The sequence below is a fragment of the Armigeres subalbatus genome, chromosome 3, assembly GCF_024139115.2.
Source record: "Armigeres subalbatus isolate Guangzhou_Male chromosome 3, GZ_Asu_2, whole genome shotgun sequence".
Classification (NCBI taxonomy): Eukaryota; Metazoa; Arthropoda; class Insecta; order Diptera; family Culicidae; genus Armigeres; species Armigeres subalbatus.
The window spans coordinates 93,701,770-93,729,338 of NC_085141.1; the positions used below are offsets into that span (position 1 = coordinate 93,701,770).

Below are 27,569 nucleotides of genomic sequence, written 5' to 3' on the forward strand. Positions count from 1 at the left end.
GAAGAGATTCCCGAAACAATGGGTAAAGTTATTTAAAGGGAAATTTTCGAAGGTCTACAGGAATTTCTGGAAGAGTTGGTAAAGGAATATCCAAAGGGATTCCTGTAAGAAATTTGAAAAGAAGTCCTGAAGAATTCCAGAGTGAAATTTCTAAAGAATACCAAAAATATCTTCCTAGAGTTTCCGAAGAAATGTTTTAAGGAATTACTGGAAGATTTTCTTCTAGAAATTTCTGAAGGATTTCTCCCAAATGGATTTTCGAATGTATTCCTAAAACAGTGTCCGTAGGTATTCTCATAGAACTTCTTGAAGGATTTTCCATGGATATCTAATTCTTAAAGGAATTTTCAAAAGAATCCCTAAAAATAGTTTCGAATGAATTACTGAAGAAATTCCCAAAAGACTCCGTAAAGGAATTTCCGAAGAAATCCCTCAAGTAGAAGGAAATTCCTGATTTAACTTTTGAAGAAATTTCGGAAAGAATTTCCGAAGAAATACCCTAATAAATTTTCAAGGTAATTCTTGGTGGAAGTTCTGAAGGAATTCATTAGGGAAATTTTAAATTAATTCTTAGAATTCCTTTCTCGAATTTTCTGAGGAATATCTTGATGAATTTCCACACGAATTTCTGGAAAGTACCAATAAACTCATGTGCTGTGATGCGGAAATTCCCTAGTGGAGGATGTAATGTAAACTTTTGCTGTGGAGATACAAGCTATAGCTATTAGGATGTTCCCCCCATCAGTCTGACTGAGGCTAGCAATTGTACAAAAAACCCCAAAATTCATAAAAAAACATGAAATGCCTGATTTGCGTAATTTTTTTTTCTCAGCTCAAAACCCTTTACGCCGATTCACGCCGCCGCCGCCGCCGCCGAACATTGCTTACGGCGTGACGCCGCCGACGCCGCCGCCGCCGGTGTAAAAATGGCCTTACGCCGCCGCCGTTCACAAATACTTCGGCGCACAGGTCTAGATGCGACAAAAAAGGTTGACAGTTTATTGATAATAATTATTATTCCTTCACGTTAGTTGCGTCGGACTTTGTGTCCACTCCGATAGATATCTAGGAATCAGCAAAAACATGCCAAAGAAAGTTTCCCAGAACGCTGTAGTATTCAGAGTAAGCGGCTAATGATTTTAGTTTGTATAAGTGATTCTAGACTATGAATTGATTCTGCTATTGCGGATAGTACATTAAACATAAGCAATCATATATTCCAATCGTGAAATCACATATTTCGCGTGCCCCAATTTACCGTACAATGTTACAAGTTTTACATTAGACTTGATTCGAACTCTCAATTTTGCATCTGCACTAATCACGATAGAGAAAGAATCTGTACATGACTGAGTGCATGATTGTGCAGTGTGAGATGGTGTTTGTAGCGCCATCGGGTTGAGTAGCAACGACGAAGGTTGCACCGTCAGTTTGTTGTCGAATTTTAAAACGAACAGTCGCTCCGCTCTTCAACGGCGGATTCCATTCAGCCGTTTTCGGCTGGAATACGACATGTCGCAGTCGGTAGTGTTTGGTTTTATATTTGTAACTAGCGCATGAAAATGGTGCTTGCCACATCCATTAATGTGCTAGTTACTAAATGGTAAGTATGCTCTCATGTTGTGGATTTCGGAGCGAGCAGGTCTCCGAAATCATAGAAAAAAAAAATACCGAAGCGAGCAGGTCTTCGAGTGTTGAATAAAACATGATCCCGGAGCGAGCAGGTCTCCTGAGGATAGAATAAAATATACCGGATCAAGCAGGTCTCCGAGGCATTTTTTTTTGTTTATTCCGGAACGAGCAGGTTTCCGAGGCATTTTTTTTTTTGTTTATTCCGGAGCGAGCAGGTCTCCGAGGCATTTTTTTTGTTTATTCCGGAGCGAGCAGGTCTCCGAGACATTTTTTGACATTCTGGAACGAGCAGGTTTCCGAGGCATTTTTTTTGTTTATTCCGGAGCGAGCAGGTCTCCGAGGCATTTTTGTTTATTCCGGAGCGAGCAGGTCTCCGAGGCATTTTTTTTTGTTTATTCCGGAACGAGCAGGTTTCCGAGGCATTTTTTTTGTTTATTCCGGAGCGAGCAGGTCTCCGAGGCATTTTTTTTTGTTTATTCCGGAACGAGCAGGTTTCCGAGGCATTTTTTTTTTGTTTATTCCGGAGCGATCAGGTCTCCGAGGCATTTTATTTTGTGAATGCGATTAGAACTCCGAGGCATTTTTTTTGTTTATTCCGGAACGAGCAGGTTTCCGAGGCATTTTTTTGTTTATTCCGGAGCAAGCAGGTCTCCGAGGCATTTTATTTTGTGAATGCGATTAGAACTCCGAGGCATTTTTTTGTGAATGTGAGTAAAGGCATTTTTTTTGTTTATTCCGGAGCGAGCAGGTCTCCGAGGCATTTTTGTTTATTCCGGAGCGAGCAGGTCTCCGAGGCATTTTTTTTTGTTTATTCCGGAACGAGCAGGTTTCCGAGGCATTTTTTTGTTTATTCCGGAGCGAGCAGGTCTCCGAGGCATTTTTTGTTTATTCCGGAACGAGCAGGTTTCCGAGGCATTTTTTTTTGTTTATTCCGGAGCGAGCAGGTCTCCGAGGCATTTTATTTTGTGAATGCGATTAGAACTCCGAGGCATTTTTTTTGTTTATTCCGGAACGAGCAGGTTTCCGAGGCATTTTTTTGTTTATTTCGGAGCAAGCAGGTATCCGAGGCATTTTATTTTGTGAATGCGATTAGAACTCCGAGGCATTTTTTTGTGAATGTGAGTAAAACTCCGAGGCATGTTGACGTCGAACTACGTCTGTGACCACTTTGCAAATGCGAAGCTGGATTCCGAGACATTTTGTGTTCATTCCGTAGACATAGGACTTCGGCTGTGTATTCTATAGAGGAGTACACTTTGCGAATGTGAAGGACTCCGAGGCAATTTTTTGTTGATTCCGGAGCGAGTGGAAATCCGAGGCATTTTTACGTAGGACTACGGCTGGGTTTTCTATAGAGGACCACACTTTGCGAATACAGAGCAGGTGTCCGAGACTTTTTTGTTCATTCCGGAGCGAGTAGAACTCCGAGGCATGTTGACGTAGGATTACGTCTGTAGAGTACATTTTGTGAATGCGAAACAGACCGTCGAGGAATTTTCGTGTTTATTCCGGAGCGAGTAAAACATCGATGCATGTTGAAGTAGGGCTACGTCTGTGTATTCTACAAAAAAAAGTTTACTTTGAAAATGCAAAGCAGGATTCCAAGGCATTTTGTGTTCATTCCGGAGCGAGTAAACATCAGAGACATTTTGACGTATTACTGCATCTGGGTAGTCTATAGAGGAGTACACTTTGCGAATGCATTGCAAGATCCCGAGACATTTTTTGTTTCTTTTTCGGAGCGAGTAGAACTTCGAGACATGTTGACGCTGGACTACGTCTGTGTATTATGTGGAGTACACTTTGTGAATGCGAGCCGACCTTCGAGGCATTTTCGTGTTTATTCTGAAGCGAGTAGAACGCCGAAGCATATTGACGTAGGACTACGTCTGTGTATTCTACACAAGAGTACACTTTGTGAATGTGAAGCACTCCGAGGCATTTTTGTTTATTCCGGAGCGAGCAGAACTCCGAGGCATGTTGACGTAGGACTACGTCTGGGTATGCTATAGAGGACCTCTGCGAATACAGAGCACGACTCCGAGAAAATTTGTGTTTATTTCATTTTGTGTTCATTCCGAAGTGATTAAAAAATCCGAGGCATTTCGACATAGGAATACGTCTGTGTATTCTATGGAAGAGTACACTTTGCGAATGTGAAGGACTCCAAAGCATTTTTGGTTATTCTGGAGCGAGTAGAACTCCAAGGCATTTTGAGGTAGGACATCGTTTGTGTATCCTATAGAAGAGTATACTTTGCGAATGCAGAGCAGGACTCCGATGCAACTCCAAGACATGTTCGTCTGGGTATTCTATAGAAGACCACAAGAATGCAGAGCAGGACTCCGAGACAATTTAGTTCGTTCCGGAGCAAGTAGAACTCCGAGACATGTTGACGTAGGATTCCGTCTGTGGCTTCTTTGAAGGAATACATTTTGCAAATGGACTCCGAGGCGTTTTTTTATTTATTCCAGAGTGAGTAAAACCCCAAAGAATGTTGACGTAGGACTACGTTTGCAAGTTCTATAGAGGATTGCTCTTTGCGAGTACCAAGCAGGACTCCGGGCATTTTTTGTGTATTCCGAATTGTGCAAGAGCAAGTAGAATTCCGAAAAAAAAATTAAAATGTGACCCACAATCATTATTAGTTTTAGCAAAAATATGACGGTACTTAACATATCAAGTTTGTTCTTCTTTGCATTAGATGTTGATGGTACTACAATATTAAGAATTGTTTTAATTTATTTTGAAGCAATTTGGATATGATTTTTCTTTATAATGAAATATTTATAAAATTGAAATCATATTCTTACAAAGTTCAAAGAGTAGGGAAGGAGAAAGATGTAGTATTCAGAGTAAGCGGCTAATGATTTTAGTTTGTATAAGTGATTCTAGACTATGAATTGATTCTGCTATTGCGGATAGTACATTAAACATAAGCAATCATATATTCCAATCGTGAAATCACATATTTCGCGTGCCCCAATTTACCGTACAATGTTACAAGTTTTACATTAGACTTGATTCGAACTCTCAATTTTGCATCTGCACTAATCACGATAGAGAAAGAATCTGTACATGACTGAGTGCATGATTGTGTAGTGTGAGGTGGTGTTTGTAGCGCCATCGGGTTGAGTAGCAACGACGAAGGTTGCACCGTCAGTTTGTTGTCGAATTTTAAAACGAACAGTCGCTCCGCTCTTCAACGGCGGATTCCATTCAGCCGTTTTCGGCTGGAATACGACAAACGCGTCCATTGCAACAGCGAAGAAGATTCCGAGCCTCTCTGGCTCAATAGACGCAAACGAGAAACTGCGTCAAACGCCCCCAAGCTTGCGAGAGAAAATGCATGTGTAAGTTAGTAGAAATGCACTGCACCAGCTAAAAGCCTTATAAGTTGCATTAATTTGACGTCTATGCTGACTTCAGGTTTCCAGTTAGCCTTACGTACAAAGGCGCAGAATCCGGAGAAGGTGAGATCATAGCTATGAGTAGTCCCGCTTTTGGCGGAAAATGAGTAAAATTTCCATGAGATAAAAAGAGATGGCAATACAATTTTACCCAGTTTCTGAGTAAGTGAAAGTTAGAGTGTCGATTCCTTATCCCATCTAGGATGTTTCGGGTGAGAAACATTATTGAACTCCTGGGCATAGTGTATCCATTGACTTTGCCACACAAGGTACAAACCAATGCAAAGGCGGGCACATAAAGCTTTTTACTAATAACTAAAGAAATGCTAATAGTTGAAAAGCAAGCCAAGTTCCAGTTGGAATGTAGTGCTACGGAAGAAGAAGCTTGCGATGCACTTACGGGATTGACAGATTCACCGAAACCGATTGCTAAACTGTTAGTATGTTTTCAATAGTAAATAATCATACATAAATATTGTAACACACTGGAGTCGGTTTTCATGCGGATATGGGCCTCGTAAATTTAAACAACGTAAAAAACCGAGTAAGTCCCAAAACATGTCTGAATAAACTGCGTAAATCCCGAACCTCGAGTGAACAAAAATGGCATAAAAAGCGATTTGTGTCAAAAAAAACCACGTAAAAAACGGCTTCAGTGTACATCAGGTATAAAGCGTTGACTCTTTCTTGATCGAATAGTCCAAGAAAATTGAAAATCCATTGAGAAACGTCTGAGATATTAACGATCAAAGTCTATCATATTTTCGTACTTGTACATTGAAGCAAACTTCTGTTGGTTCTCTGTACAAGAACAGCTGATCTGGTCATAATGGAGTAGCAACTATGGGCAGTCAATCAAGATCAAGCCGAAACTCAAGGTAAATAAAGTTGCTTCTATGAGCCTATATTTTAGATCAATAACAGACGTTCCTAAGCCACGTTGCTCAAATGGTTACTGTTTTAGGCCTGATATTAATAGTTTTATTGAATACAGGCATACCTCGATAGTACGTACCCTCCAGTGTACGTGCATTTTACCTCGATAGTAGTAAAAAGTTTGTCATAAATGCTTGAAAGTCTTACTAATTTGTGTTAACTATACTATTATTTACAGTTCAGGAGGGGCAAAATGTCCACAGTTCATACAAATTTTTGAATGTTTATATGAGCAATTGTCTACGTTTGGGAAGGCGGGTATCTTAAACTGACCAAAACCTGTCCACGTGGTATATGGACAGCCTCTTAGAGAGTTAATAGGAATGATTGAAATTGTATGGGTATGTATAGATGATTTTTTTTTGAACGCAGAATAACTATGCATTAAATTGAACAAATAATAAGTTTATGAATTATTTCAACACGGTTGTTTCATAAGGGCCAATGTCGCAAACGTAAACAATGCATTTTCCTGCAAATTTCTCCACAACTAGGACCGCTCCCAGCTAAGAACCACTTGGAACTAGTGGCGCTCCGCGCCTTCTATCGAACGGAAGTGGAAAATACCGCCAGAAGTCTCTAATCTTCCTGAAATCAGCAGAAGTCAATGTTTACGTTTGCGACTTTCGCTTTTTTGAAACAACAATGACGATTTTATCTATCAAGGAATTTAGCTCTGTAGTTCTAGAACCCGTCCCCATGCGTCAACTCACTTAATAGACCAAATGATATTTCTCAGAGGAGTAAATTATTTCGATTATGGGAGTAGTGTTTCTAACATTTAATTTGCGACAAGATGTTTAATTAATTAATTCAGTTTACAGTAAGTTTACCCACTTGTCGGTGACAAAAAACGAGAATAAATTTATATAATTGAATAGTTATTTAAATTTGATTATTTTGTTATTTTTCTCAGTTAATTATTCATTCGATTTAACAGTTATAGTCTATTCCCAGGATTCAGGAATTCATTCAAAAAATCATCCCTGGAATCCACTAGAGATTTAATCAGGTGTTCCTTCGAAAAATTCCTCTAAGACGTCTTATTGGAATTCCCGGGGAAGTTTATCCTGGAACAGCAGTTTCTCCCAAGGGTTCTTCCTGGGATTCCTTAGAAGTTTATTCGAAAATTCCACACAGGATTTCAATCTAGACCTGTGCGCCGATTGCAGGGCTGGTAGCGATAAATTCCGTTAAAAATAGTGACTTTAGTGACCAACGATGACGAAAAAGTGACCAAATAGTGACTTTTTATTGTAGAAAATGTGACCAAATAGTGACTTTTGTATAAAGTTTTGAAATAGGTATAGAGCTACAAGTGGCATTAGCATTGTTGGGGTATAATTCGTAGACTGCAAACGAGTGTATTATTTTTTAAATCTTTATCTTAAGTGCTATCAGAAATCAGGAACAGGCAAAAACAACAAAAGCATGAGGATTACTGCTACTGGCCACGCCCATCAAATATGAATATGTTTAGAAGTGAAGTGACAAAGAAGGCCGATGGGCTTCATAAAAAATAATCGAATATTTATACTGCCGCTAACCGCAAGTCGAGCACATCTGTAAATAAGCCTCAATAAACAGATGTGCTCGACTTGCGGTTAGCGGCAGTATAGCTCTGGTTTTTCCTATGCAAACTTTAAACTGCACGTGCTCAGTCAAATTACAAACAAATTATTTAAAAAAAATTTAGAGGATTATTTAAACACCAAACGTCATCGTTTAAGCTATTGTTGTTGTTAAAACAAAAAGGTCAAAATTTGAATCACTCTAGCAACCATGGTACCTTATATTAAGTAACACACCACGAGAAAGTATCTACCCGCTCCCCCCTCAAATCTTGGACGTAAATTTTAAACGGCCCCTCATTAGAAATCCAGAAGATTTAATAAACTATAATTTCTAAATGGCAGACTTTAGTATCAAAGTTAATAAAAAATGGGCCACATTAACTCGAGTTAAAACAAAACTTTTCAATCTGATTCATTTCCGTTTTATTTTAGATTTAAAAAATCCAACCAATTTATTCACCTCCACATTGGGTTTCTATTTTTAATTGATAAAATTTCTGAAATAATTTCAATCAAAAAGTTTTAATTCAGTGACATGTGCCAGAATCACTTCTAATATAAGCCGCCCTTATTTTTGAGGCTTTTCTCTAAAGGTCGCAAGGCGGATTTAACAATCATAATGAAACTTATTCTGATCATTATCTTTGTCACCGAAGGGTATTAACGCTCACCAATAGACGTGGTTCTGGTTCCAATACTCCTCAATTCTGTACTCTATACTCGAGGTCAGCCTTTCGCATTTTAACAATTTCCACTCGTGAAGAAAAAGATCATAGTTGACATGAAAGGCAAATAACCTAACGATTTTCACAAGAGGTCGTACACTAAATACGTAAGCATATTTTCCGGGTTTTTCGAACCCCCCTCCCCCATGTAAGATTTTTCCCATAAGGTATTTTATGAGACGTTTCGCGGCGGCCCGATTATTTACATTTAATGTTTAATCAAAGTTAATTGCCTATTTCCGGGAATTAAACCACCCGACTTGGACGTTAATTTACAATGTTATGAAAACTCATATGTGCGAATATGTACGTTATGTGGAAGATATTGATTTGGAAAATGTATTGGAGGTAACCACTTTCCCTTCGATGGGACTCGAACCCATGACCCTACAGTAGAGTCATGGGGCTCTCCTTAGCCGTGCGGTAAGACGCGCGGCTACAAAGCAAGACCATGCTGAGGGTGGCTGGGTTCGATTCCCGGTGCCAGTCTAGACCATTTTCGGATTGGAAATTGTCTCGACTTCTCTGGGCATAAAAGTATCATCGTGTTAGCCTCATGATATACGAATGCAAAAATGGTAACCTGGCTTAGAAATCTCGCAGTTAATAACTGTGGAAGTGCTGAATGAACACTAAGCTGCGAGGCGGCTCTGTCCCAGTGTGGGGATGTAATGCCAATGAGAAGAAGAAGAAGCACCATTTCGCTACCACCACCACTAATGAACCCACGTTGATTGCCAGCGACCATGTACTTCGTTTTGCTGGTTTTGATCGTGAGTCCAATCCTCGCTGTCTCCTTCTTAAAAGGCACAAAAGCCTCTTCCATGCCGAGGCGATCAATCCCAATAATATCGATATCGTCCGCAAATCCCAGGAGCATATGCAATCTTGTGATAATGGTACCGCTTCTTTGCACACCAGCTCTCCTAATCGCTCCCTCGAGCGCTATATCGAACAGTAGATTCGATCGTGCATCACCCTGCTTTAATCCATCTAAGGTAACAAATGATGTCGATATTTCATCCGCAACCCTTACACTTGATTTCGATCCGTCCAACGTTATAAGAATTAGCCGTATCAGTTTCGCCGGAAAACCATGTTCAAGCATAATTTACCATAATTCAATCCGTTTCATTCAAGCCTTGAAATCAATAAACAGATGATGTGTCTGCAAGTTGTACTCCCGGAATTTATCAAGGATTTGTCTCAGGGTAAACATCTGATCCGTCGTTGATCGGTCCTCACGAAAACCTGCTTGGTATTCGCCGACGAAGGACTCTTCAAGCGTTCTCAATCTGTTGAACAGAATAAGGGACATAATTTTGTACGCCGAATTAAGGAGGGTTATTCCTCGGTAATTGGCGCACTCTAGTCTGTGCCCCTTCTTAAAGAGAGGGTAAATGAGGCCGTCCAACCAGCTAGCAGGCATTTCCTAGTCTTCCCATATTTTCGACATAATATGGTGCAGAACTTCATAAAGCTGCTCACTGCCATGTTTGAGAAGTTCAGCCTGGAGCTGGTCCTTCCCCGCAGCCTTATTGTTTTTCAGTTCTTTAACAGCTTTTTTAACCTCATCTAGTGTGGGCGACTCCACAGCTTGTCCATCGTCGATAATATTTATTCTATTCACCAATGCACCGTCACTTCCACTATTCAACAAAGTCTCGAAGTGTTGCTTCCACCTGCCACTCCGCAGCCACTTCGGTTTTATCTGTCAGAAAATTCCCTTGTTGGTCGTTGCACATGACGGGAGATGGCGCTGTTTTTCTCCGCACGCCATTGACTTGACAGGCTCCTCTGGTAGGTTCTCGTCACCTCAAAGCAATTACAATGAGAAAAACAGGACATGTACAGTAGGCAAGGTCCGCTTGGTTACGAACAGAGACTAACATATAAAGTCACGAGACGCAAAGTTGTAAAATTTTGAACAGTAGAAGTTGAAGCCAATTATTTATTTGGATGCCTCCAAAAATAAAGCCCTGTATATGGACAAGGCGCTAAAAAGTCCACACAATTGTAGAAATCCATGTAAGTAAATGTTTTTATGAACAATCAATGTAAACACAATGATCGAATAATGAATATAAATGTTATCGGTAGGGACACGGCAGGTATTTCCGACCATCGTCGTAGTGGCTAAAACCAACAAAAGCAAAGTCCATTAGCTAGAACTCCACTATAGCAGAACGTTTCTCCTGAGCTTACGATTTGGTACGAATGAGTTTGAAAAATAAGTGTCTCTTTTACTGGTTTTCAAGACCATGACGAAAAGACGAAAATTCTTGACTTAACCCTACTCTGCCGTAATCTGAAAAAGTGACGTATACGCCATTTTCCAAAAATGGTGTTCACGAGTACTACTCCTCGAGCTCTTTAACAGAAAAATGGAAAACATGCATGTTGTAAAATGGCTGTTACGTCACTTTTCCAAATTACGGCAGTACTGGTTGTAATATACTGGAAAATGTGTTTATTCTTGATTGATTTTGAATTTTGAATAATTTGATCACGAAATACTCTATTTATATTGATTTCATAATGCAGAGTTCAGATTACAGAATAAATCTCCTGAAATATTTCAAGCACGCTGCCCAAACGGTTAACTACACTTTGTTGCAAAAAGCATCAGCCAATAATATAGGATAATTTTAAATTACGCGTTATTTAATGGTATGTACTATAATTTCAAAACTTATGAATACAACATGCCTGCGATTCACTTCTAGATAATTATAAGGTACAATCATAAAACTGTTCATTTATGACCTCGTTCGAAGAATACGTCCAACAGGTTTCTCTTCAGATCAATGCCCTGCATCACAATTTCAAGCGGAAAAAGGTTTTACACTCACCTGCAAAAAACGACTGCACTGCCTATTCAGCGAAAACGTCTTTCTCCAACTCGTCAGCAACAATTCCTTCACACGAAAATTAAAACACTTCAACTTGACTGAGCAGTCTGGTTCCAGGAGCAAACACAGCACAACAGCGAAACACTAAAATCTCAACCGCGACCCAAAACTCGTTCCTTCAAGAGCAGTATTTAGCGGCGACTTACAGCTATGTACATATGTGGCTGTTACATATCAGTAGCACCACCAGCAACAGCAGCAGCATCAACCTGATGCAGTTTTTCACTTCTGGTCAAAACAGTTGCAACAACGGCAAAAACTAAAATCACAAACTCAGCAGTGCGACGATGAAGGCGTAGGAACGTCAAAATTCAACCTTCTCAACCGGAGACCCAAAAAACTCCAAAACAACGCTCACTCGTTTCACTTCGGTTGTTCTACATGTACTTTATAAGGCCTATTACGTGGGCTCTAAGCTTAATCCACTTGCGTTTCTTTCTTTCTCCGGACACACACGCACCTAAAAACAGATCGTTCGTTCTTCTGTTCGCGGCGCGCACCTCACGTAATATTATAATGCTACTTAACAGCCACTTTTCCGATGACGGACGGAACCCCTAATCCAACGGGGCACCCCACAGTTAGCACTGCAGCACTTTTGGAGACACTGATTTTCGGGCTTTTCGCAACCGACGGTTTCGGAGCCCAACCAAAAGCCCACAAACTGGAATTTGCTGTTCCGATTTCAGATTACTTTTTAATCACACGCCTCCGGGCGACGACGACGACGACGACGTTGACCACACGGCCCCCAGAAACCAGCACCGAAAATCTCTGTCAGTGCAAATTACTGCGCCGGCCGCGGTGATAGTAATAAACTTTTTTTTCTGTTAATGGTCCTTTCCTGCACTCCACACTGCCACTACTGCTCCACGCTGACCCAGGTTTGTTTCTTTTCGTTTTGTTGCTGAGTCTTTTGGGCGGCGGCAATCGGGGAATAAAAACCACTGGAACTGGTATTTCCTGCCAAGCAGCCAAATTCGGTATCGGTTTCGAATTTCAGCTCATGGGTTAATTTCGTTGTCGAGCGCGCACTCACTTTTGACCAGTTTTGTCAGATTTTCAGGGAGGCCTATAAGGCAAGTAAATTGCTCAGCTTTTGTTGTTCGCGTTAAGATGGACGCAAAACTGGACAAAGTTTAGATAATTAGGCTCGAAAGGGTGATCTGTGGATGAGAAGAAAAATATAAGAAATATATTAGAAGTTAATTATATGAAACGTAAGAAAATTACATTCCCTCGCTAGCTTTCTGATTTGAAGAATCCACTGATTTGCATCGAAGATCATGCCTTATTATACTGCCGTGAATCGCATATCTGTCCCATCTTTGCTGGATTTCCTATTCATATGGAACAAATATGCGATTCACGGCAGTATAGCTGCCGATAATCTTTCTGAAGTAAATGTTAGGAAGTTCATTTCATGTTTTTGTAATTTTTCTAAAAATGGATCTATCATATAGTTCTGAACGTATCGTACATCAATCAAATTTTAATTAAATTTTGTCTAGAATTTATTATAAGCAGTTTAAAATTATCCTTCCATGCTGCGCTGAAGGATTTGTCAAATTTAACATTTTAACACCGTCGGTTGTCTTCTTATTATTTTTACTTGAATTCGTCTGAGAGACAAAAAGAGATCAGGAAGTAAGATACAAGTCAGGCGCTTTTCAACAGTTTCTAGAGATTTTGGTATTAATCGATCAGTGAGACCATCAGACCAGCGGTAAGATGTCCGGCCTCAAAGCAAGACCATGCTGAGGGTGGCTGGGTTCGATTCCCGGTTCGGTCTAGGAAATTTTCGGGTTGGATATTGTCTCGACTTCCCTGGGCATAAAAGTACCATCGTGTTGACTCATGATATACAAATGCAAAAATGGTGACTTGGCTGCTTAAAATAATGACATAAGTGACCAATTTTGACGAAAAAAGATACCAAAATTATTTAATAGTGACTTTCAGTTGCAGAAAAAGTGAGCAAATAGTGACTTATCAGTCAGAGTTGAGAAAAACTAAAAATCCTAAAACTTATGAACCAATCGTGTGCGAAATCCTGCAGTTTCCGAATCATCCAATTGACTCACCGCAATCATTTCGATAAATTTTAACTCAGGTGAATTTGTATAAAAAAAACTTGAGCTTGAGGCTACCCGCAAATGAGATGCAAAAAATATTATTAAGCATAAAAATATTATTTAGAAAATAAACCGGGTCCAAACAATATTGAATAATACTTCCTTCTGCAAAGTTTCTGAACAGGGCTGCGAATATATTTGGGTTTTCGATCAATTTTTCCCCTTCCCCATTCTGCTTATCTAACAATATGAGAATCATGAACAGTGACAATTAACCTCTCCAAAAAACCACTGTCGAAAAGCTAAAAAATCCAACGGGTTTGAAATACTGGCCAAATTGTGGAGGGGTTATTCGGTGGAAGCCGATAAGCGACCGCATTTGCGTGTTGAGAATGAAGGGCATATTCTTCAACAATAGCCTGATCAGCATCTATTCCCCAACGAACGATAAGCCTGATGACACAGTGCCCAACACACGATGTAAAGATTGTCATCGGGGATGCAAATGCGCAGATCGGAAGAGCCTTCATTCCGCTACCAACGATACTGGTCTGCAACTTGTAACCTTTGCTGCTGCTAGAGGGATGACAATCAGTACCCACTTCGCACGTAAGAATATCCGCAAACACACCTGGCAACATCCGAGTGGAGACACTTGCTCACAGCAGAGCATTAGTGATTAATCATAGATTTAATCATGATTAATGAATAATGGGTTATTTAATCATTATTCATTAATCATAATCATATAAAAATACGATTCAATCATTGATCACTAATCGTTAATCATAGCTTTATACATTTAATGATTAATCACTAACCATATTCATGATTGTTTTGAGTTTATTCATTAATCATCAATTTTAATCATTGAATACATCGCTTTTATTCAATAATCTCTAATCATAATCATACATTTTTTTACCTTTAAATAACACAATTTGGTAGAAAGGTTATTTGATTATTGATCACTATGCAAATCATTTAATTTGATTATTCATAATCATTAATCATCAATCATACCGATCGTTAATCATTATTCATACACATATTTTGTCAACATTTAATCACGATCGGTAATCGTTAATCATACTCCAAACGTTTCATTCATCATTCATAATCGTTAATCATTGTCAAAAATTAAATTAATCGTTAATCATATTGATTAATCATTGTTAAAAATGAAAAAATCATTATTCATAATCTTAAATCATAGAGTTGAATGATTTAATCATAACAAATTTAATCATTCATTGGAAGCTTTATTCATTAACGCTCTGGCTCACAGATAGACCATGTGCTGGTCCACGGACGACATTTCTCTGATGTTTTAGATGTGAGGTCCTTCATAGGTCCGAACATTGACTAGGGTCACTATCTTGTAGTTGCAAAAATTCGGGCGCGACTTTCCAGCGTAACGAATTCATAAAACAACAGAACGATGCGTTTCAATATCCAACGCTTGTCAGTTGAAGGAGTTGCTGAACAGTACCACCAGAAGCTGGACGAGCGGATAGGAGATGCCACCGGATCTGGCGACGTCAACAGATTGTAGGAAAATATCCACGAACCTGTGACCACAATAGCGCAGGAAGTGTTAGGCATTGCACAGCGATGCCAACGAAATGGTTGGTTTGATGAGGAGTGCCAGCGAGTGACGGACGAGAAAAATGTTGCTAGGAGTCGAATGCTAGTGGCTCGTACGCGTTCCAACAGACAGCAGTACAGTGTAGCAAAGGCAGAAGAGAAACGAATTCACCGCAGAAGACAAAGGCAACATGAAGAGAGTGTGATAGCTGAAGCGCAGGAGAACATCGATAGAAACGATATGCGGAGGTTTTACGCAACTGTTAATGGCGCGCGGCATAAGACTGCGCCAGTGCCCGCCATGTGCAATGACCGAGAGGGGAATTTGCTGACAGACAAGACTATAGTGGCAGCGAGATGGAAGAAGCACTTCGAAGATTTGTTGAATGGTGAAAATGGAGGTGTATTCAGGAGCAGAATGGACATAGTTGGCGACGGTAAAGCTGTGGAACCATCAACGCTGGACAAGGTTAGGATGGCTCTAAATAAGCTGAAAAACGGTAAAGCTGCTGGGAAGGACGAGATCCCGGTCGAGCTTCTCAAACACGGAAGTGAGTGGCTGCATCAATCAATCCACCACATTATCCAGAAAATATGGAAGAATGAAAAATTACCTGCCGGCTGGTTGGATGGCCTCGTATGCCCAATCTAAAAGAAAGGGCACAGATTAGAGTGTTCCAATTTCAGAGGGTTCACCCTTTTGGACTCGGCGTACAAAATCCTGTCGCGTATCCTGTTTAACAGACTGATACCGCTTGAGGAGTCCTTCGTCGGCGAATACCAGGCAAGTTTTCGTGAGGGCCGATCAAAAACGGATAAGATGTTTAGCCTGCGGATGATCCTTGATAAATTCCGAGAGTACAACTCGCAGACGTGTAACCGTTCGGTTTCAAATAAATAGCTTGCTGGCTCCACCGCAAGTCGATATCTCATGTCCCACCCTAATCTTAGAAACTGACAGCATCGAATGAATGTGAGCACTGTTGGTCATTTGACAAACAGAGTTCTCATTCAAATTTCCAATCCATTCCTTCACATGAACACTTCGCACAGCGGATTCAAAGTGAGAAACACTGAAACAAAAATAATAATAAATTTGACAAAGCCATCTTTAAGAAGCTCTTTTACTGTGACAACCTGAGAAGAAGTGAAGTGCGCGTCGTGTAATAATCAAAATTGTAAGGCTGAAATTATAGCCTATATTCCTTATTATTCTAAATGTTGTGTCTTTTTAGAAGAATCTCAGGGTCGCAAGTTAAAAGTATTAGACCAGCAAGTAAAGAGTCTAAGAAATGAAATCACAGAAAGTGAAAAAAGTAAAATCTATAGTACGGTTAGTGAGGTAGTCATTATTGAAGATAAAACCTAACCTAATTTAAAACAATTGTATTACAGGCTTTTTATGAGTCAATGTAAAAAGTGTTAAAATAGTGCGCGGATAAACGAATAGACAAGAAAAAGGTAAAGAAAAGAACATAAATGTTAAAACTAAATGAGAAAGCATAAATACGTCACATGGTAGATGTACTAATGCCCAATGGCAGGTCCACAATCAGGGCCTTTTTCTTATCATTCGGAACAGGTTCCGACTATTTCGTTCGACCGTGTAAGGTACAACCAAAGCCAGTGGTTCCACAGCGTCGACGCAAGGACTATGATTCCGATGGAATAACTCTCGGTCTAGTGGAAGTGTAGTGATGATTTCCATTGTGGTGGTAAACGGCTGGGCGAAACAAAGTGTCCCGAAGAAACGGTCTGAAAACTCGCCGACCTTAATTTCGTTCTGGCCATGTTCGAATTTGGCGATAAGCAAAGGACCATCCGAGCAGAGTCACTGTTAGAAGCTTCGTTAGCCGACGCCTGCGGAGGCCATTTTGTTTCGGCCATGTTTGAATTCGACGATCATCCAAGTACCATTCCAGCGGCGTTCTATTCCGCCGTGGTAGGAGCGTTAACCCACCATCGGCCGTCGGTCATGTTCTTGCCCACCCAAAATAAGACCACCATCGCTACCACCTCATCGACAAGCTCCATCGCTACCACCTCATCAACAAACACCATCGAGGCCACCTCATCGACAAGCTCCATCGCTACCACCTCATCGACAAGCTCCATCGCTACCACCTCATCGACAAACACCATCGCGACCACCTCATCGACAAGCTCTATCGCTACCACCGCATCGACAATCTACCAAGCCATTCCGGATACAGGGCATGACGATGCCCTGCAAGCAAGTACCCTACCATTTGTGACGTCAGGTCAAGACTAGTCTAAGAGAGAACCCCCCCCCTATGTGTAATAAAATTAAGATAAGAATAAGTTGAAATTATGATGGTAGATGTTTCTTTTAAAAACTACGCATCCTTGGAACAATAAGGGTTTTGATTTTCCGTCTTTTCGTGCTTCAAGAGCAACCAAGGCTCGTCCTCTTCGGTAAAACAGAGCTCAGCTTCTTTAAGGCTATTGAGCCAGTTATGCGTGAAGGCTTTGCATGAACGTCCATTCATATTGATGTCACCTCACTGGGTAAGTGTTCATTTTCTTTGAGTTCCCTGGAGTGAATGAGTGATTCATGGAAATAATGGAAGTGAAAGGGTTTATGCCGATTAATCGACCCTGTGTCTCCTTTCCTATCCGCGAGCAGCGAGTCAGTTTCAGACGCATCATCTGTTCATCGATTTCAAAGCAGCGTACGATTCAGTGAAAAGAAATGAGCTGTGGCAGATAATGTTCGAACATGGTTTTCCGGCGAAACTGATTAGACTGATACGTGCAACGAAATCAAGTATTCGGATTTCAGACGAAGTGTCAACCTCGTTTGGGACCTTAGATGGATTGAAGCCGGATGATGCACTTTCGAATTTATTGTTCAACATTGCACTCAAAAGTGCTATTAGGAGATCTGGCGTGCAGAGGAACGGCACTATCATCACACGGTCGCATATGCTCATTGGCTTTGCGGACGACATCGACCTTATTGCAATCGATCGCAGAGCAGTAGTGGAGGCTTTTGTCCCACTGAAGAGGGAGACGGCGAGGATAGGCTTATCCATTGCAGGTAGAAATAAAGGAAAGCCTAGTGATGTTGGTGCTGAGGTAGTGCTTAATAGGGATGTGTTTGAAGTTGTTGAAGAATTTGTTTACCTTGGAACGCTAGTGACATGTGACATTGACGTTTCCATGATTTTTTGCTGCGAATAGGGCCTTTTACGGATTACGTAACCAGCTTAGATCCCGCAACATGCAGACGGAAACGGAAACACAAAGCTCTGATTCTATCAGTGGCCCTTTATGGGCATGAAGCATGGACGTTAAAAGAGGCGGACCGGAGAGCTTTCGGGGTTTTCGAGCGAAAAGTGCTGCGTACAATACTCGGAGGGAAACTAAGAAAATGGTGTGTGGCGCAGACGCATGAATCATGAGCTGTATCAAGTATACAAAGGAGAAACTATTGTGAATCGTATAAAATACGGCAGACTTCGAAGGGCTGGTCACTTAGTGCGAATGTCGGAAGAAAGAATAGTGAAAACAACCCTGAACACTGAACGTTCGGGGAAACTGGGGGAACATCGCCCAAGACCGACGATTATGGAGCTCTCCAATACGCCAGGCATAGGTGTATCGACGCTGTAGCTAACCAGGTAGATACTCCGACGGAATCCCTTGAATATTGCCAGAAGATTGAAAAATCGAAACGGGGTTCGAAGGTCAACTGTCGGAAACTTGTTCCGCAAACGTCAAATCACTTGATGCACGGTAAAAAATGTTGGTTTATTTTATCGGTGTGAATGATGATTATTAAAATTAACGAGAATATATTACTTTAAACGAGTGTTATATGCCGCTATATTTAACAAAAAAAGTTTTATGGTACTTTCAAGGCATTTAGTCATATATTTATGTGATTTTAAAACATTTTAGAATACTTGAATATTATTGATATCAAGAAATATCAACACTTTTTGTATAGTGTATGCCATTTGAAGTTTCCGACACTCAGTATGCTTCTTCTTTTTGCTCCGCAAAATTAGAAGTTTTCTCTTTTCTCGCAATATTTAATTCGGAGTCTTTCGACGTTTTGCTTCGGAATCCCTCAATGGCTTACTTCGGAAACCCTCGACGATCGGGATCTCTCTGACGATTTGCTTCGAAATCCCTCGACGAATTGCTTCGGAATTGTTCGACGATTCGCTTCGGAATTTTTCGAAGATTTAGTTCGGACTCCCTCGACAATTTACTTCGGAATCCCTCAACGATTTGCTTCAACATCCCTTCGGAATCACTGGAGGATTCTTTACGGAATCCTTGGAGGATTAATTCGGGGTCCCTCAACGATTTGCTTCAGGATTCCTCGATAGATTGCTTAGAAATCCTTCGACGATTTGCTTCTACATTTGCATTGACCATTCAGGTTGGAATTCCTGGAGGATTTGAGACGGAATCTCTGGAACATTTCCGTTGGAGCTCCTGGAACATTTCCATCGGAATTCCTGGAATATTCCCGTCGGCATTCCTGGAGAATTCCATTTGGAAACTCTAAAAGATTCTCATTGGAATGTCTGAAACATTTCCTTTGCATTCTCTGGAACATTCCCATCCGAAATCCTTGAGGATGGAGGATATCTAGAACATTCTCACTGGAATCTCTTAAACAATCCCGTCGGAATCCCTGGAGGATTCCCGTCGACATCCCGGGAGGATTTGGAATCCCTGGAACATTTCCTTCGGACTCACTTGAACATTCCTGTCGGAATCCTTGGTAGATTGCTTCGAAATCCTTCGGCTCGCTTCGGTATGCTTGGAAAATTACCGTTGAATTCTATGGAGATTGCCGTCGGAATCTCTGAAACATTCCCGTCAGAATCACTAAAGGATTCTCATTGAAATGCTTGGAGGATTTCCGTCGGAATCTTTGTAGATAGATAGAATATACATGAAATATGAAAAAAAAAATCTACTGCCTACTGGTGGGAATATGACAGCGATCCGTCACAGTATGCGGGACCAAGCCGAGCGCTACTACACTTAGACGCAATAGCAATAGCTATCAATTTGAGTCGCTGTAGCAATCATCGGCTGGTAAACAAACACACTTCGATACTGTGGACTACAACAGAAAGCACGTGCTTGAGAAAAAAGAATATGGATGAGTGTGATTGATCCGCAATTGCCTTAGGAGGTTGGACCGTATTTATCACTTTACCACTAAGATAGCTTAATGAGGTGTTATATTATTGAGAATTTTCGAAAAGAAGCTCAAAATAGAGAAAATAGATGAAGGGGGTATAGCCCTCCCTAGGCATCGGGGCTAGTTACGCCAATGTCAAAGGGTACAGTAGTTTCAACAAAACGTTACACTTCGTCACCGTCTTGTCAACCTGTTGCCGGAAAATAAGCTTACTGTCGAGAGTCACGCCAAGGTAGTCGGCCTGATTGGCCCATTCTACAGTCTTCAAGCGGAAAATGTTTTGGGAATTTAGAGTGGGGGAAATTGATGACCTGGGTCTCCACCGCGTTGATACAGAGACAGAGACACAGACAGAATGTCACCTTCTGGAGGTTCAGACATGTCGGAGGTAAACATATTGAAAAGCAGGGGCCCGAGGATACTGCCCTGGAAGAACCCTGCGATGATGTTATGCGCATTTGGAACTCGCTCCGCTGGTTGAGACCCGGAATGTCCTTGCCGACAGGTAATTGTTGATGATTTTCAACAGGTAGCTGGGAAGGTTGTATCGTTTATCGTAGTTTGTATACCAGGCCATCATGCCAAACATTGTCGAATGCCAATTCAAAAAATGTTATTTTTTGTACATCAATTTTCAATTTTTAAGTCGATTTTTAACATTTTTATTCGAAAATTTGAAGAATTTTTGAAAATTTTAGTTGTTTTTTTATTTTTGTAAATTATAACATATAGGCATCTTTGCCGTGGAATGTGGTCCTTCCATGATTTTGAAACGCTAAGGAACCTAGCGGTGGAAGTTAAGCTTTACTGAACAACGCGCATAAGATAGAGGAGTATTGCATGTTTTGCTGTCTTTTTTTTCGCCCTGGATATACGGGAGAGCCATTAGTCGATTGATTAAACACAAAGAGCCTGTGGTTTATTATGAATCATTTTTGAGTACTAAAGAATTCGATTACTCAGACGATTTGTTTGCCTTTTTATACATTTTTTTAAAGTTTGAAGTTTAAACTTCTTTGTTTCGATAATTTTTGCTTGAATATGATATTTGGTGATCTCATTAAAAACTAGGAATTTCCCTTTCCCACAGATTTAAAATGTTTGTTTTCGGTCATACATCATATATTATGTAACCCTGCTTTAAAGTTTTATGAAAATATGAGATCTTTTGACTGAATTTGTTGTTTAATTAAATCAGTAGCAGTGTTGAAATAAATTCAAACTCTCACTCCTCATGCCCGACTCAAATCAAGCGCGAGTTAAAATCCGCCAGAATCACTGTACGCGATTCAGAAAAAATATGGAGATGTTGTAAGTAAGGTATTTTAATCACCTTATGGGTTTTCACTTGTTCTTTTTTACACACTTAGTTTTTATTTCTGCAGCTCGGCAAAAATCCGCACAGCCGTGCGCCAGCAAAATAAAAAGCTGATATCCCTGCAAAATGACGTTTGTTAGCTTATTTTCGGCAAATTAATTGCTGATTTTCAGCTATTTTGACAGAAATCTCGGCAAAAAACATGTTTGCTGGGGAACGGTTGTGCGAATCTCGGTAAAAGTTGAACATTTCGCTGAGATCCCGGTAAAAACAAATTAAATGTGTATCGCTTTTATGTCTTTTTTCTCGTTTTAGAGGGCGAGTAATGACGCTTGAACCTAGACTTATGTGTACACTGATGGACATAAGTAATCGTCATGTTTTCATAGTAAGTTCATACAAATGTAACTGTCCATCAGAGTATAAGCCAGAGCATTAGACTAAAAACTGTGTCCCATCCCGAGACGTCGAGGACCCAAGGAGTGACAATCATCGTCTTAGCTTAAGTCACTCCCAACGATTCAAACACGGAGCGATTGATACGAGATGTCCCCGTCCTAAGTTAAGAATTGATTCTTACAGGTATTTTCAACAACGCTGCATTGTAGGCCTGGTCGCTTTTATGTTTGAGCTACATTTATGATGTGCTTCAAGCATAAATAATGACAAGAAAAGTGATAGATGTAGTCGAATCTATCACTTTCCAGGATTCTACCAAGTGATGACTGTGCATGTGTAGACTAGACTAGACTAAACTAGATAAAATGGCTTTTTGTAATAAAGTCTATGTGGCAGAATGTTTCTGTTTTGGAATCTGAGAGGGTTTGTTCGAGTTGGCGCCAAGACGATGGTGGCGGTTGTGATTCGCGATCCGGAACATTCGGGTTAGAGTTTTCCTTGTTTTTTCGCATTGAGTACTATCGTACCTACTACAGGTAAACTTCGATATAACGTATATATCGATTTCAAGTTTGTACGTTATATCGAATTGTACATTATATCGAAGCATGAGTAATCATCCTTATTTTACACTACATAAATGTTGTACTATCATGTACTTCATGGGCGATTTTTTTTATAAAAGTAATGCTCAGCTAGCAGTGTGAAACAGCTTTTCTTGTGAACAATTCCTACAAACTTGTTTGTTGCTAAGAAGAATGACCCGAAGAATTGTATTCGTCTTTTTATTTCTATATAAAGTACAGAAAATAAGAGGCTAAGAGGTACTGGAAACACAAGGCTTGCTTTTCGTTGCACCGTTTGTTTTATTTATTGAGTATCCGCGATCTTTAGTGGATTCAAACTAGGGTTCAAACTAGACTCGACAAATTGAATATTTTCATAAATATTCAATATAATACGAAAAAATTATTCTGAAAAAAGCTGATATCACGGTAATTTTTAACAATTTTATTCGAAATTTCGATGGAACTTTTAAAGAAGTTCCTGAATAAAAGTTTGGAGAATTTTATGATTTTTTCATCGGAAATTCCTTTGATATTTTTTTCAGAGATTCCTGTAGGAATTCTTTTATTCAATTAAATCATACAAAATAGCTGAATTCTATATGATATGATGTTTTCCTCCAGAAATTTTAATACTTCCTTGAAGGAATTTTCAACAAAATGTTTGAAGGAATTTTTGATGGAATTTTCAACGAAAAAGTCAAAGATTTCCTAAAGGTATATGCCAAGAAATTCCAAACGGCATTTCCAAACTATTTCCCAAAGGAATGCCTAAAAAATCAAAAGAATTCTCCGAAGCATTTTTCGCTGGTATTACCGAAAAACATTCTAAAGGAATTTCCTGAGAAATGTTTAAAGAAATTCTGGAAATTCTGAAGAAAATTCCAGAGGAATTTCCGAAGAAATTTCTGAAAGAGTTGCTGAAAAAACTGAGGAATATGCAAAGTAATTTCCTGCAGAAAGATCTGAAATATTTTCTGAAGAAAGTTCTAAACGAATTTCTGGAGGACTTTTTAGAAAATCCTGATTTTTTTTAAATTTTTATCAACGTCTTTTTTTAATTTAGAAATTAAGTTCGACGCTAACAGAAATTTCTGAAGAAATTTCCTAAGGTATTTGCGAAAGAATCTCCATAGGGATTTCCGGTGGAGTTCCTGAAGGAACTCTTAAATGAATTCCTAAAAACAATCTAAAGCAACTTCCGAAGAAATTCTTGAGCGAATTTTCAAAACCTTAATAATTTTCCGAAGGAATTTGTAAAGCAATTCCAGAACGAATCTCCAAAGGAATATCCGAAAGAATTTCCAAAATATTTTCCGTAGATCTTTCTAAAGGAGTTTCGGAAGGTTTTTCCGGATAATGTTTAAAAGGAATTCGTGAATATATTTCTAAATGAATGATTCGAAGAATTTCCTAAAGAATTCCAGGAAGACGTTTTGAATTCCGAAGGAACTCATTAGGTAGATTCTGAAGTAATTCTTAAAATTCATTCTTTTCTAAGAAACATTGAGGAGGAATTTCAAAATGGTTTTAAGATTTATTTCCGAAGTTGTCTTCGGATGATTTTCCAAAGAAATCCCAGCTACCTAACCTGTCTTTAGAGCCCTGGCCTTCCTCGCAGCACTGCACCACTCTTTCCTTCCTCTTCTTCCTTCCTTCCTTCTGTGGCTGTGCGGGCTTACCGGTGGTATCGCTGGGCGGCTTGGAGATCTTCCTCGCTTCTTGCTTCGACCAATAAGAAGGGCGATCGGCTATCAGCGGAAACAATTCCGGATTGGGCCGACTACGGAACCAGGGAATTACGGCGGTTCTTGCTGGGGTTTTCAACGTAAAAACCGTGGGGTTGTCCTCAACACCTTCTCTTGTCCCAAGTACTTTCTCTCTACTCTTCAACTTTGGTAACTTTGTAACATCCGTTCGCTACACAATACTTTAGAATAGTGACCGAATCCCAGGGTCATGACCTCCTTTTTCAAGTCAGTGACCTCGTCTCATAGCATCGACCCAATTACGCCACCCCTTAATGGCTACTTAACGAAGATACTTCTGGCCTTCTGGTGTTGGGTTTGAGGATTATTGTGAGTGGTTGGATGCGGTCTTATAGGGTGGTGGAGGCTAATCATGCCCTGCTCTACTGCAGTTGCTAAAGTACTGGGAAAACCTACGAGACGAGTTCTACCTGCCATTCACAAACAATTAGACTACATTTTAAAGAATTTCTCGGAAACACTCATCACTTTTGTTCTAGATTTTTTTGAGAAATTCCTGGGATGATTTCTAAAAGTGTTGCTCAAGGAATTTCCGAAGGGGGTCCGGATGTTCTTGAAAGAAATTAAAGAAAGAATACGATGTGAAAGTATTGACCTAATGTCTAAGGGAAATTTCGACAGAATTCCTGGAAGAATTTTCGAAGGAATTACTGGATTCATTTCGGGATGATGTTTTGAAAAAATCCCTCCGGGAATTGCCAGAGTTCCTGAAGGAATTTCCGAAGGAATTCTGTAAAAAATTATGAATTTCTTCCCAAGTCCTATTTCGAGTTCCTTCCTTAATTCCTTTAGGAGTTGCATAAAAATATATTCAGGAAACTCCTTCGGAGATTCTTTTAAGAATTCCTTCAAAAATACCATTGAACATCCTTTAAAATATTCTTCCAGAAATTACTTTACGAATTCGTTTCGGAAATTTATTCAGTTTCTTCTAATCCCTTCATAAATTCAATCAGATTTTTTTTAAAGAATCGATTCGGAGATTCTTTTTGAAACTATTTTAGAATTTACTACAGGAACTATTTTAGAATTCCTCTTCAAAATTCACTAGAAATTATTTTGGGAGCTTCTCCAGGAATCCTCTAGGATTAATTTTAAAATAATCTGGTACACATTTCAAGCCTGGATCTACAATACCATTACTTCACTCGACATTAGCTGACTTAGACCTGAAAACAACCCGTCATCAATTCTGACTTTGACTAATATCAACTAGACATGCCTAAAACCTCATTAACTCAATATCATCCAATACCTCGGGAGAATTCTGAGGATTGTGCAATTTGGGGAAACCAGTAATAAATGCCTCTAGCTGATAAAATTAGACTCCATACAATAATGCCATCCCTACATGAATGATCATAACGATTTAGTAAATTATTTTGCAATAACTACCAAAATTAAAATTATTTTTCAAAGTGTACGTTATAACGGGGAAAAATGTACGCTATATCGAGTGACGTTATATCGAGTGTACGTTATATCGGGGGTACGTTATATCGAAGATTACCTGTACTAGTATACATGTAAAACAAAATTACATCGGTTGGCAACCAATAGTTGATAAATACAAAAGTGCATTTAGAATTTGTTATTGAACCCTAAATATGTAAGAACTATGACTAACTTCATTGCAACATGTATCCTAAAGAAATTATAGAACAAGTTTTTAATATTTCTTTTGCCCTTGAATTACGAAATAGCGTTCTTGCGCTGTTATCAAACCAAACAAAGGGTAGAGTAGCAGATAGATTAGATTGTAATTGTTAGAGTAATTGTAATTAAATAATGTAATAAATATGTTGTTAATGAACAACTGTTCATCCGGACAAGGAAGCTTACGACAGCACAAAAATTTGGTTATTTTTTCTAGACGCTCAGACACTACGACCGATAGACAGAAACTGCATTCTCATTGGAACAATCTCTGCTTTCACTACTCACAAGATCAATCAATGCTTGGATCAATCATCTCTCCAGCGACCATCAACTCCAACCCTTCTTCATTCATTCACTTACCCACCGAGGCACTTTACGCGGACTGCTTCGTACCAACGCAAATAAATGTAGACTTGTATTATCTATGTTGGTATGTTCGACGGACGTCTATTCTCTAATAGTGATGCATGCTATTCATTCAAAAGTATAAGAAAGGTATAAGCGCTCTCAGCATATGATGGTGATCATCAGCATCATCTCCCATGTTCGCATGAATGTGTATACATGCACAATTTTTGCCTTCGTTATGTATGTCAACCACCTTGCAACACACGTATGCAAAATCTTAGATACAAACAACTGTCATACTCCTATAGATTTTTCTAATGTAACTGAAAGTTCACTAAGTTATTATAATCCTAACGTATTTTATCAGAAATGCACAAATCGATATTCACCTGTATAAAACTAAATTGAGTTTTTTCAATCTGCAATACAAAACACTGACTTTTGTTGTCTATTCTGTTTCGGTAGAAAAGTTTTATAAAAGCACAATCTCGTACTGATCAAAATTATTCGTTGTAAATAATAATGTCACCACACTGATTAGTTTCACGAATATCACTCTGATAATCAATCAGTTCGCAGAAAAAAAAAACATCCAAAATCACAACCCTGTAGGCACTTGGATAAACACAACGACCGAACGGAATGGGACACTGGTCTCTCTCCGATCACTAAACAATCATCCGAATCGCAGTAGGTAACCTCAAACGACGATGACGACGGTTGGAAGAAAACTGAATGAAAAACTTTCGCGGTGAGCTTTGGCTATTGGAGCGCGCGCGTTCGTGTGTGCTTACTCGGATCGCGATCGTGGTGACCCGAACGACGAAGCGAAAACCGCTGCTTGGCACTTGGCTCTGTTGCGTATACACAAACAACAGCTACTCAGCACTGCTTCACCAACACAACCGAATGTAGGAAGATGTAGAAGGCGCCAGGTCAAGCTTTGCGTGGTTGCATGCGTGTAAACAAAACGAAAGCTCCACGGAAGTTCGACATGGCAAAGGTGTATAGGTATTTTGCGCAATCACTCAATCGCCGTAGTGTGTTCGGTGTGTCAGTCTACAGGTGACGGCTAGCTGCCCGCTTGTTACAGCGCCAGCGGGATTTTATATTGGCGATCTAAAGTAAAAATTTGGAAAATGCAAATTATTAGCAGTGACTGGTTTTCTACCCGTCACGTTTATGCACGAATAGCCAGTATGAGTTAACCACCAGAAATTTGTATGGCGAAAGGCAACTAACGCGGTTTTTCTCGAAAGTAGGAACTTTTCACAAAAAAAACTAGGTATTTGGTACCAGAAAATATATTTTAGTTACAAGCCGAGCTTTAAATATTCGATTATTTTGACCTAGAATGATGTCCTTCGGTAAGATAGGGGGTCATTCCAAAGTTTCAAATTTGGGACCGTCACGAAAAGTGGTCAGGAAGTACGAGGCAATAACTCTTTCAACGGATTCTGGAGATTTT

At 39.7% G+C, this 27,569-nt stretch overlaps 1 protein-coding gene and 1 long non-coding RNA gene across 4 annotated transcripts in view; one reads left to right on the plus strand and one right to left on the minus strand.

The window, feature by feature from the left end:
* Positions 1-26,827, minus strand: part of LOC134226505 (uncharacterized) — a 382,276-nt gene extending 355,449 nt beyond the window's left edge. For 2 of the 3 annotated variants that reach the window (XM_062707327.1, XM_062707323.1), the window contains exons 1-2: positions 26,491-26,827; positions 11,130-12,355 (exon numbers count right to left, since the gene is read on the minus strand). The gene's annotated coding sequence lies outside the window, so the exon portion shown is untranslated. Of the gene's footprint in view, positions 1-11,129; positions 12,356-26,113; positions 26,408-26,490 lie in introns of those variants that run through there. The other variant, XM_062707324.1, reaches the window with a different exon arrangement.
* On the plus strand, positions 15,969-17,191 carry LOC134219149 (uncharacterized). The gene is made up of 4 exons (XR_009981498.1): positions 15,969-16,029; positions 16,087-16,184; positions 16,247-16,312; positions 16,396-17,191. It is a non-coding gene; the product is annotated as an uncharacterized LOC134219149 (long non-coding RNA).
* Positions 26,828-27,569: the final 742 nt, after the last annotated feature.